Raw genomic sequence first — 9,624 nt, 5'->3', positions numbered from 1 at the left:
CACTGTGAACTGTGGCTTGAATTCAGAGTTTGGGGGTCGTCTCACAAACTGTCTGCGGCCTTTGGACCCAAAAAGAACAATTTTACTCTCATCAGTCCACAAAATATTCCTCCATTTCTCTTTAGGCCAGTTGATGTGTTCTTCGGCAAATTGTAACCTCTTCTGCACGTCTTTTATTTAACAGAGAGACTTTGCAGGGGATTCTTGCAAATAAATTAGCTTCACACAGGCGTCTTCTAACTGTCACAGCACTTACAGGTAACTCTAGACTGTCTTTGATCATCCTGGAGCTGATCAATGGGTGAGCCTTTGCCATTCTGGTTATTCTTCTATCCATTTTGATGGTTGTTTTCCGTTTTCTTCCACGCGTCTCTGTTTTTTTTGTCCATTTTAAAGCATTGGAGATCATTGTAGATGAACAGCCTATACTTTTTTGCACCTGTGTATAAGTTTTCCCCTCTCCAATCAACTTTTTAATCAGACTACGCTGTTCTTCTGATCAATGTCTTGAACGTCCCATTTTCCTCAGGCTTTCAAAGAGAAAAGCATGTTCAACAGGTGCTGGCTTCAACCTTAAATAGGGGACACCTGATTCACACCTGTTTGTTCCACAAAACTGACAAACTCATTGACTGAATGCCACACTACTATTATTGTGAACACCCCCTTTTCTACTTTTTTTTTTTACTAATAGCCCAATTTCATAGCCTTAAGAGTGTGCATATCATGAATGCTTGGTCTTGTTGGATTTGTGAGAATCTACTGAATCTACTGGTACCTTGTTTCCCATGTAACAATAAGAAATATACTCAAAACCTGGATTAATCTTTTTAGTCACAAAGCACTACTATTATTCTGAACACTACTGCATATGATGCATATGATGTAATTTCTCTACTTCCGGGGGAAAAAACACAGAATTTCTCTGAGTTTTTCGGCAAATTACATGCAAACAAAGTGAAAATGCAAAGAAAAAGTGAGGATGTGGTGGAAAGTGGACATGTGTTCATGTTTCAATTTGAAAATAATCCACTGCAGCAGCCACGTCTGACTGTTGTATAGACCTCAGTAGTGGAGTGCATACTGCTGCCAAGGCAAACAGGCCCTTCACTTATGTCAACCACAAAACACAATCCAATCCTTCAGGTTTGAATCTTAAGGCCCCTTCACACATAGTGCGAATATGTACAACTCCAGGTGACGCCTACCTGTCAGAGCAGCTGGCATGTGCGCACCACGAAACATTGCGCCGATGGGCAGGTGTGCACAATGCCGGTGCGACGGTTCGTGCACGTAGGAACACAGTGTCACCAGCTGCACGATGTGGTCACAAAAATATATATATGTCACCCATGGGATTCGAACCTGTGCCTTCCAAAAGCTCTAATTGCCAATCAGAAACTTTACCAAGTGAGCTACCATCACTATCCTTTAAAACATTCTGGAAACTGCCTTATATCAGGAAGCACGTGGGTGTATTTAAAAAAAAAAGACACACCACATGAAACCATCGCATTGTATTAAATCCCTCTCACCAAGTGGGCAATACAAATATGAGCCGTCTGTTCCTCTGTAGATGGCCCATGGTCACTGACATACAGTCATGAAATCGCATGAATGAGAAACAGTTCCCTCATCTCATTCATGTTTACATCTGCTGGCGTGTGTCCTGCCAGCCCGCGCTCATCTTGCCGTGTCTAGGTGGACAGTGTGCTGCAGGACACCGCAGCATATGAAACAGAGCTCAGGTGGGTGATGTTACAGTCAGATCGCCTGCTGCGTGTTACAGTGAGGAAAATAAGTATTTGAACACCCTGCGATTTTGCAAGTTCTTCCACTTAGAAATCATGGAGGGGTCTGAAATTTTCATCTTAGGTGCATGTCCACTGTGAGAGACATAAACTAAAAAAAAAAAAAAAAATCCGGAAATCACAATGTATGATTTTTTAAAATAATTTATTTGTACACTCAACAAAAATATAGCAACAGTTTTGGTTTTGCTCCCATTTTGTATGAGATGAACTCAAAGATCTAAAACTTTTTCCACATACACAATATCACCATTTCCCTCAAATATTGTTCACAAACCAGTCTAAATCTGTGATAGTGAGCACTTCTCCTTTGCTGAGATAATCCATCCCACCTCACAGGTGTGCCATATCAAGATGCTGATTAGACACCATGATTAGTGCACAGGTGTGCCTTAGACTGCCCACAATAAAAGGCCACTCTGAAAGGTGCAGTTTTGTTTTATTGGGGGGGGATACCAGTCAGTATCTGGTGTGACCACCATTTGCCTCATGCAGTGCAACACATCTCCTTCGCATAGAGTTGATCAGGTTGTCAATTGTGGCCTGTGGAATGTTGGTCCACTCCTCTTCAATGGCTGTGCGAAGTTGCTGGATATTAGCAGGAACTGGTACACGCTGTCGTATACGCCGGTCCAGAGCATCCCAAACATGCTCAATGGGTGACATGTCCGGTGAGTATGCCGGCCATGCAAGAACTGGGACATTTTCAGCTTCCAAGAATTGTGTACAGATCCTTGCAACATGGGGCCGTGCATTATCCTGCTGCAACATGAGGTGATGTTCTTGGATGTATGGCACAACAATGGGCCTCAGGATCTCGTCACGGTATCTCTGTGCATTCAAAATGCCATCAATAAAATGCACCTGTGTTCTTCGTCCATAACAGACGCCTGCCCATACCATAACCCCACCGCCACCATGGGCCACTCGATCCACAACACTGACATCAGAAAACCGCTCACCCACACGACCCCACACACGCTGTCTGCCATCTGCCCTGAACAGTGTGAACCGGGATTCATCCGTGAAGAGAACACCTCTCCAACGTGCCAAATGCCAGCGAATGTGAGCATTTGCCCACTCAAGCCGGTTACGACGACGAACTGGAGTCAGGTCGAGACCCCAATGAGGATGACGAGCATGCAGATGAGCTTCCCTGAGACGGTTTCTGACAGTTTGTGCAGAAATTCTTTGGTTATGCAAACTGATTGTTTCAGCAGCTGTCCGAGTGGCTGGTCTCAGACGATCTTGGAGGTGAACATGCTGGATGTGGAGGTCCTGGGCTGGTGTGGTTACACGTGGTCTGCGGTTGTGAGGCTGGTTGGATGTACTGCCAAATTCTCTGAAACGCCTTTGGAGACGGCTTATGGTAGAGAAATGAACATTCAATACACGAGCAACAGCTCTGGTTGACATTCCTGCTGTCAGCATGCCAATTGCACGCTCCCTCAAATCTTGCGACATCTGTGGCATTGTGCTGTGTGATAAAACTGCACCTTTCAGAGTGACCTTTTATTGTGGGCAGTCTAAGGCACACCTGTGCACTAATCATGGTGTCTAATCAGCATCTTGATATGGCACACCTGTGAGGTGGGATGGATTATCTCAGCAAAGGAGAAGTGCTCACTATCACAGATTTAGACTGGTTTGTGAACAATATTTGAGGGAAATGGTGATATTGTGTATGTGGAAAAAGATTTAGATCTTTGAGTTCATCTCATACAAAATGGGAGCAAAACCAAAAGTGTTGCGTTTATATTTTTGTTGAGTGTATGTTACTGCTGCAAATAAGTATTCAAACACCTGTGAAAATCATTGTTAATATTTGGTACAGCAGCCTTTGTTTGCAATTACAGAGGTCAAACATTTCCTGTAGTTTTTCACCAGGTTTTCACACACTGCAGCAGGGACTTTGGTCCACTCCTCCATACAGACCTTTTCCAAATCTTTCAGGTTTGGAGTTTCAGCTCCTTCCAAAGATTTTCTATTGAGTTCAGGTCTGGAGACTGGCCAGGCCACTCCAGGACCTTGAAATGCTTCTTATGGAGCCCCTCCTTAGTTGCCCTGGCTGTGTGTTTGTGGTCATTGTCATGCTGGAAGACCCAGCCATGACCCATCTTCACTACTCTTACTGAGGGAAGGAGGTTGTTTGGCAAAATCTTGCAATACATGACCACATCCATCCTCCCTTCAATATGATGCGGTCGTCCTGTCCCCTTTGTAGAAGAGCACCCCCAGAGTATGATGTTTCCACCCCCATGCTTCACGGTTGGGATGGTTTTCTTGGGGTTGTTCTCATCCTCTAAACATGGTAAGTGGAGTTGATTCCAAAAAGCTCTATTCTGGTCTCATAAGACCACATGACCTTCTCCCATGCCTCCTTTGGATCATCCAGATGGTCACTGGTGAACTTCAAACGGGCCTGGACATGTGCTGGCTTGAGCAGGGGGACCTTGCTGCCCTGCAGGATTTTAAACCATGACAGAATCATGTGTTACTAATGTAATCTTTGTGACTGTGGTCCCAGCTCTCTTCAGGTCATTGACCAGGTTCTCCTGTGTAGTTCTGAGCTTTCTCAGAATCATCATTACCCCACAAAGTGAGATCTTGTATGGAATCCCAGACCGAGGGAGATTGACAGTCATCTTGTGTTTCTTCCACTTTCTAATAAATAATCATAACAGTTGTTGTCTTCTACCGAGCTGCTTGCCTGTTGTCCTGTAGTCCATCTCAGCCTTGTGCAGGTCTACAGTTTTGTCCCTGGTGTCCTTAGACAGCTCTTTGGTCTTGGCTATGGTGAACGGGTTGGAGTGTGATTGATTGAGTGTGTGAACAGGTGTCTTTTATACAGGTAACAAGTTCAAACAGGTGCAATTAATACAGGTAAAGAGTGCAGAATAAGAGGGCTTCTTAAAGAAAAATTAACAGGTCTGTGTGAGCCAGAATTCTTGCTGGTTGGTAGGTGTTCAAATACTTATTTGCAGCAGTAACATACAAATAAATTATTTTAAAAAATCATGCATTGTGATTTCTACTTTTTTTTTAGATTATGTCTCTCACAGTGGACATGCACCTAAGATGAAAATTTCAGACCCCTCCATGATTTCTAAGTGGGAGAACTTGCAAAATTGCAGGGTGTTCAAATACTTATTTTCCTCACTGTCTGTTTCAACCTGGGGGCAGCCTGTCCATGTGCGCTACTCGGTTCCTGCAGCCCATTGCCTTGTCCACTTGATGACAGCAAACAGACACATGTGTGTCACAGTGGTCAGTTGTTAGTCCATGTCTGTCCAAACACAGTACTGTCCAGCTGGGATGTCCAGAATGACAGATCTCCACGGCCCCTTCTGTCATAGCCACACCTCCTGTCAGTTCAATGCACACACCAAAGCCACATTCGTGGGCCACTTAGACAAATTTCACTGCGAGTACGACAGTGATTGTCTGCAGACTATTGTTGTGCCAAGAGTGCAAATGGCCACACATGTTCTAAGTGCCATGCGAGTGGTGTTACATGTTCGTGTGTGTCACCTGGAATTTGGCTGACACCTGCCGTGAGAGGGTTCGATGGGCTTGCACAGCGCACACTCTGTCAGCCACTGGTGTGCTCAGTTAACTGTAGCAACAGGTGTACGCGGAGTTGGAAACGGCTATGAAATTACACGGTTTTCACACGATTCCTGCTTCATGGGCACTTAAATCACAATTTGACCAGATTCGTACTATGTGTGAAGGAGCCGTTATGAACGTTCAACAGCGTGTTATTCAGAACTGCAATAAACCTGTATAGGTACACCTTGGTAAAAAAAACAACAAAAAACATTCAAACTCAATTTTCCTCTTTCATAGGGTCAACAGTTTACATACACAATGGAAGAAAAAAAAAAATCCAGAGATGAGTTTAATAAATTTAAAAAGTTTCTGAATGTCCAAGTGGCATAATTTGGCCATTTATTTTTGACCATAATTTCATGTTTTTAAGGGCCTAACTGAAGAATCCGTGTGTGTGTGTGTGTGTGTGTGTGTGTGAGTGTGTGTGTGTGTGAGTGACTTCTTGTTAAGCTTAATGAAACAAACCCACACTCAAAAACAAACAACACATATTCACTTTGGATTTTGTAGAAAAAAGAAAAAAAAAACACGTTATTTTTATTTCGTATATTTCTCAGTATGGCACAGGAACAGAGATTGAATGTTCTGAAGAACATTTGGCACAGAACTTTGAAGCAGAACAAATCCACCCTCCTCCACACGTGCACGCGCTCATGCATGTCTGTGACATGTTTCTCCAGTGTTAATGCACATGTATGTGGTTAAAACGGGGTTAAAACACGGAATTAAGAAATGATGATGAGAACAACCATCGTCAATATCCCAGAAAAAGAAAAAAAAGAAAAGGAAGTGAAACAAAGAAGCAGATGGAGGCCATGTTTAATTAAACAGAGGGAGGGAAGGAAATATCAGAGACGTCTTGGTTTGTTGTTGGGTTTGTTTTCCATTTTTCCTGAGAGAGGATCATGTGTGTGTGTGTGTGTGTGTGTGTGTGTGTGTGTGTAGATGGGTTTGTATGGAATCAAAAGCTGACATCTCACTGCAGCAGGAGGAGGAGGAGGGGTGAGGGGTGAAACAGGAAGCATGAGGTAGATCGAGAAGAAGGTGGTGAACAGGAAGGTTACGTGGACAAAAAGGAGGTTAATCAGAGATGTGTGACAGAGTGTACGTGTGTGTGTGTGTGTGAGAGACTCAGAGAGACAGTGGGGGGGTGGGGGGGGGGGGGGGTGGCGTGACTGACGCTCCGGCTACATTTCTTTTAGGAGATAGCGAGAAAAAAGCAGAGAAGCAGGAGGAGTGAGTTGTGCTCCTCCTACGCCTGCGTCAAGGACGGAAGGAGTCATTTCCCCCTCGGTGCAGGGTGGCATATAAGCAGCATGGTGGCCGTTCTTCCGCCATCTCTGCAGATACACAAACACAGGTGCACACTTGAGTGCACACAAGTACGCACGCAACCCACTTGGACAGACGCATAAATATGCATACTTATGGCACTGGTGCAGATATTACGTACACCCTGTGCAGGGGGCCCGTGATGTATGACGTCCATGCACACGTGCAAGCACCCGCGGTCCTGTCGGGCAAAATCTACCTCGATGGAATACGGAGTGACAGCATGTCTCTCAGTGTCATCTTTCATTCATGTTGTCATCTCTGTTCTCGCTCTCTCTCTCTCAGTTTGTGTTCTGTTCTCTCTTGTCACTTTATTTCCTGTGGGATTAGAGGGTTGGGGAGGCCTGAGGCGACAGTCCAGGTTGCACGGTAAAGTGGGCTTGACTGCCGGAAAAGTAGACGCCACCAACACGCTGAAAGTGGCCCATGTTCAGGGGCAGCTCCACATTTTTATACATGGGGTGGCCAAAGAAGGTTGGGGCCTCAGTCTGGGTTTCAATAACTTGGCTCAGTGACTGGCCTGGAGTAGAAAGTATTCATGTTTGTAATATTGGGAGATCAGTCTTCTTGAGTCATGGCTGTTGCCAATTTAAATAGCAACAATGTTTCAATAAGCTCTGCAGACACATGTAGCTCATTAACGTCTGCTTTCCTACAAGATATCATTGGTTTTTGGTTCATAGCCATAAGTGGAGATGAGCTGCAGCAATGACTTTTTTTCACAATGTGCACAAAAATCTACCAAGAAATCACACAAATGACATCCACAAAATTGTCAGTATTGTTACATCTGCACCAAACCACAAATGAGATAAAGATTTTAAGCTTTATAGATTATGTGGTCTTGGAAGCCTCATTCCTCTCATGAAATAGGTCAGAAATGACTGATTTCCAACTCAAAAAGGGAACATCCACTTTTCCGGTTTCGCGACTCACCACTTCTCCCTCATTACGTGTAAACGGAATGACGCTGACTTCCCCCATGAAAGGGCATTTGTCAAACAACTTTCTTGAAATTAAATTGCAGCCAGGTCTGGAACCGGATAACAGAACCGCCCTGGATCCTACGTTGTCCATCCCTCCATTTTGAAAGTAAGTGTCTATCTGCAACTGCCACGTAATACAGGTGAAGACCGGTAACTTGCGTTTGCGTAACTCATGTTTTGGCTTTACTCACGGTTGATTTGTGGACCCTGAAAATTTAGACTACTGTATAAAGACTACTGTATGTTTTTGGTTAACCTCATTAACTCACAGTTCAATTTTCTGGACCCCAACTTGCTTAAGTTAACAAGGTTCACCTGTACTTGGGCTTCTCTTTGACCTTTACCAGTTAGTGGTGTCCTCACAGAGGACCTGCAAAACAGGCAATGCTCCAAGAAATGTGTCATATGGCCATAAGAATAAGAGTAAGATCAACTTTATTGATCCCAAAGGAAATTATTTATCCATAATGTCAAAGTCAAGTAGTACACCTCATCTGAGTTTCTCTAATAGCTGTTTGTTTGAGGCAAAGTCATTCCAACTGTACCCAAGTATCCTCCAAAGAGATCTCGTACCAAAGACATCTAGACATCACCTTAGGTCAGTGGTTTCAAACCTTGGTCCTCAGGGACCCCCTAACATGCAGACAGACAACAGACTCCAGAGCAGCAACAGGTGGAACATTTGCTGGTAAGATACTAGGGTTTCCCTAGATCACTGGTTCCCGAGCCAGTCTCATGACTTTACTGCAAGACAGGAAGCACAAGACCATAACAAATTCATTCTTCTGCAAATATAACAGCATCGCTAAACACCTCATATCAGTAACCTCATCACTCTATGACCTCTACCCAGGTGTCTTTCAGTCTCAAATCCCAAGAACCATAAACATGAGGTTTGAGGGGTCATCTAATGCAAGGTTGATCATCTTCTCTGCAGTATTTGAGATTAAAAAACATCAAAATATAGCTTTTAAAAGAAGTTATAGTTAGCAATGATTTGTGCTAAGGCCACAAGTTCTTCAAGGTCTTGGTCTTTCATTTACACTGCAAACACAAAAAGCACCACTCCTGCACCAGCTGGTGCCAAGGAAAATAATCCATGAAGATTGGTAAGCAATCTTGAAATTTTAGTAAAACCGATAACACAGTGAGTTTTAAAACATTAGAAATGTGCAAAGTGATTGTTGGGAAGGTAGTGCGCTCTGAAAAAACCCACCTCAAAACAAACATATTCACCACACACCAGTCAGGGAAAAAAAAGCAGCTCAAAGTGTCACATCTTAGAAGTCAAACTGCAGGGGTGGCAGCAGCCCCTGTGATCATCCATCTGGAGCCGCCCCTACACATGAGCACAAAATGCATGTTTTGAAAAAAAACCTCTAACCTGTGAGGTTTGTGTCAGAAACGACGAGTGTGAGCAGAAATGAGAGCAGACATAAAGTCAGGATACTGTGGGTCAGATAAATAAATCAGTTCCAATGAGAAAAGCTGCATGTCTGACTGGCTGCCATGTGGGGGAGGAGACAAAAAAGGGTAAACAAAAATCAATACCTCCATAAAAGTTTATTTTATATTGATAACTGTTTACAACAGTTTTTTTTTTTTTTTTTTTTTTCACTTGGAGGACATTGCAGGTCTGATTCAAAGCTCAGCTGGGAGGAGATTCTTCTGGCCTGGTCCAGTCTGAGTTTGACCTCATGTCCTCACATGGCAGACTTACATCCATACGGCTGCCGCTCCTGCCTCACTAACCCTCCATATGGTGCGGGAACCAGACATCAATTTACACTTCAAAGCAATGAAATGTTCTGTGTGGCCCCTGCCCAGCTCCACAACATCAGAGACAGCAGAGCACCATTACGATCCCGAGCCAAGGAGCCCAT

The 9,624-nt window shown here is 43.9% G+C and overlaps 1 long non-coding RNA gene across 1 annotated transcript; it reads left to right on the top strand.

Moving 5' to 3' along the window:
- The first annotated feature begins 6,432 nt into the window (after nt 1–6,432).
- Nucleotides 6,433–9,284, top strand: LOC117528308. Its single transcript, XR_004565729.1, has 3 exons — nt 6,433–6,783; nt 7,313–7,316; nt 8,992–9,284. It is a non-coding gene; the product is annotated as an uncharacterized LOC117528308 (long non-coding RNA).
- The last annotated feature ends 340 nt before the right edge of the window (nt 9,285–9,624 follow it).

The sequence above is a fragment of the Thalassophryne amazonica genome, chromosome 16 (genome assembly GCF_902500255.1).
Source record: "Thalassophryne amazonica chromosome 16, fThaAma1.1, whole genome shotgun sequence".
Classification (NCBI taxonomy): domain Eukaryota; kingdom Metazoa; phylum Chordata; class Actinopteri; order Batrachoidiformes; family Batrachoididae; genus Thalassophryne; species Thalassophryne amazonica.
Note: the sequence above shows the minus strand (reverse complement) of the source record. Positions and strands in the feature narration are given on the sequence as shown.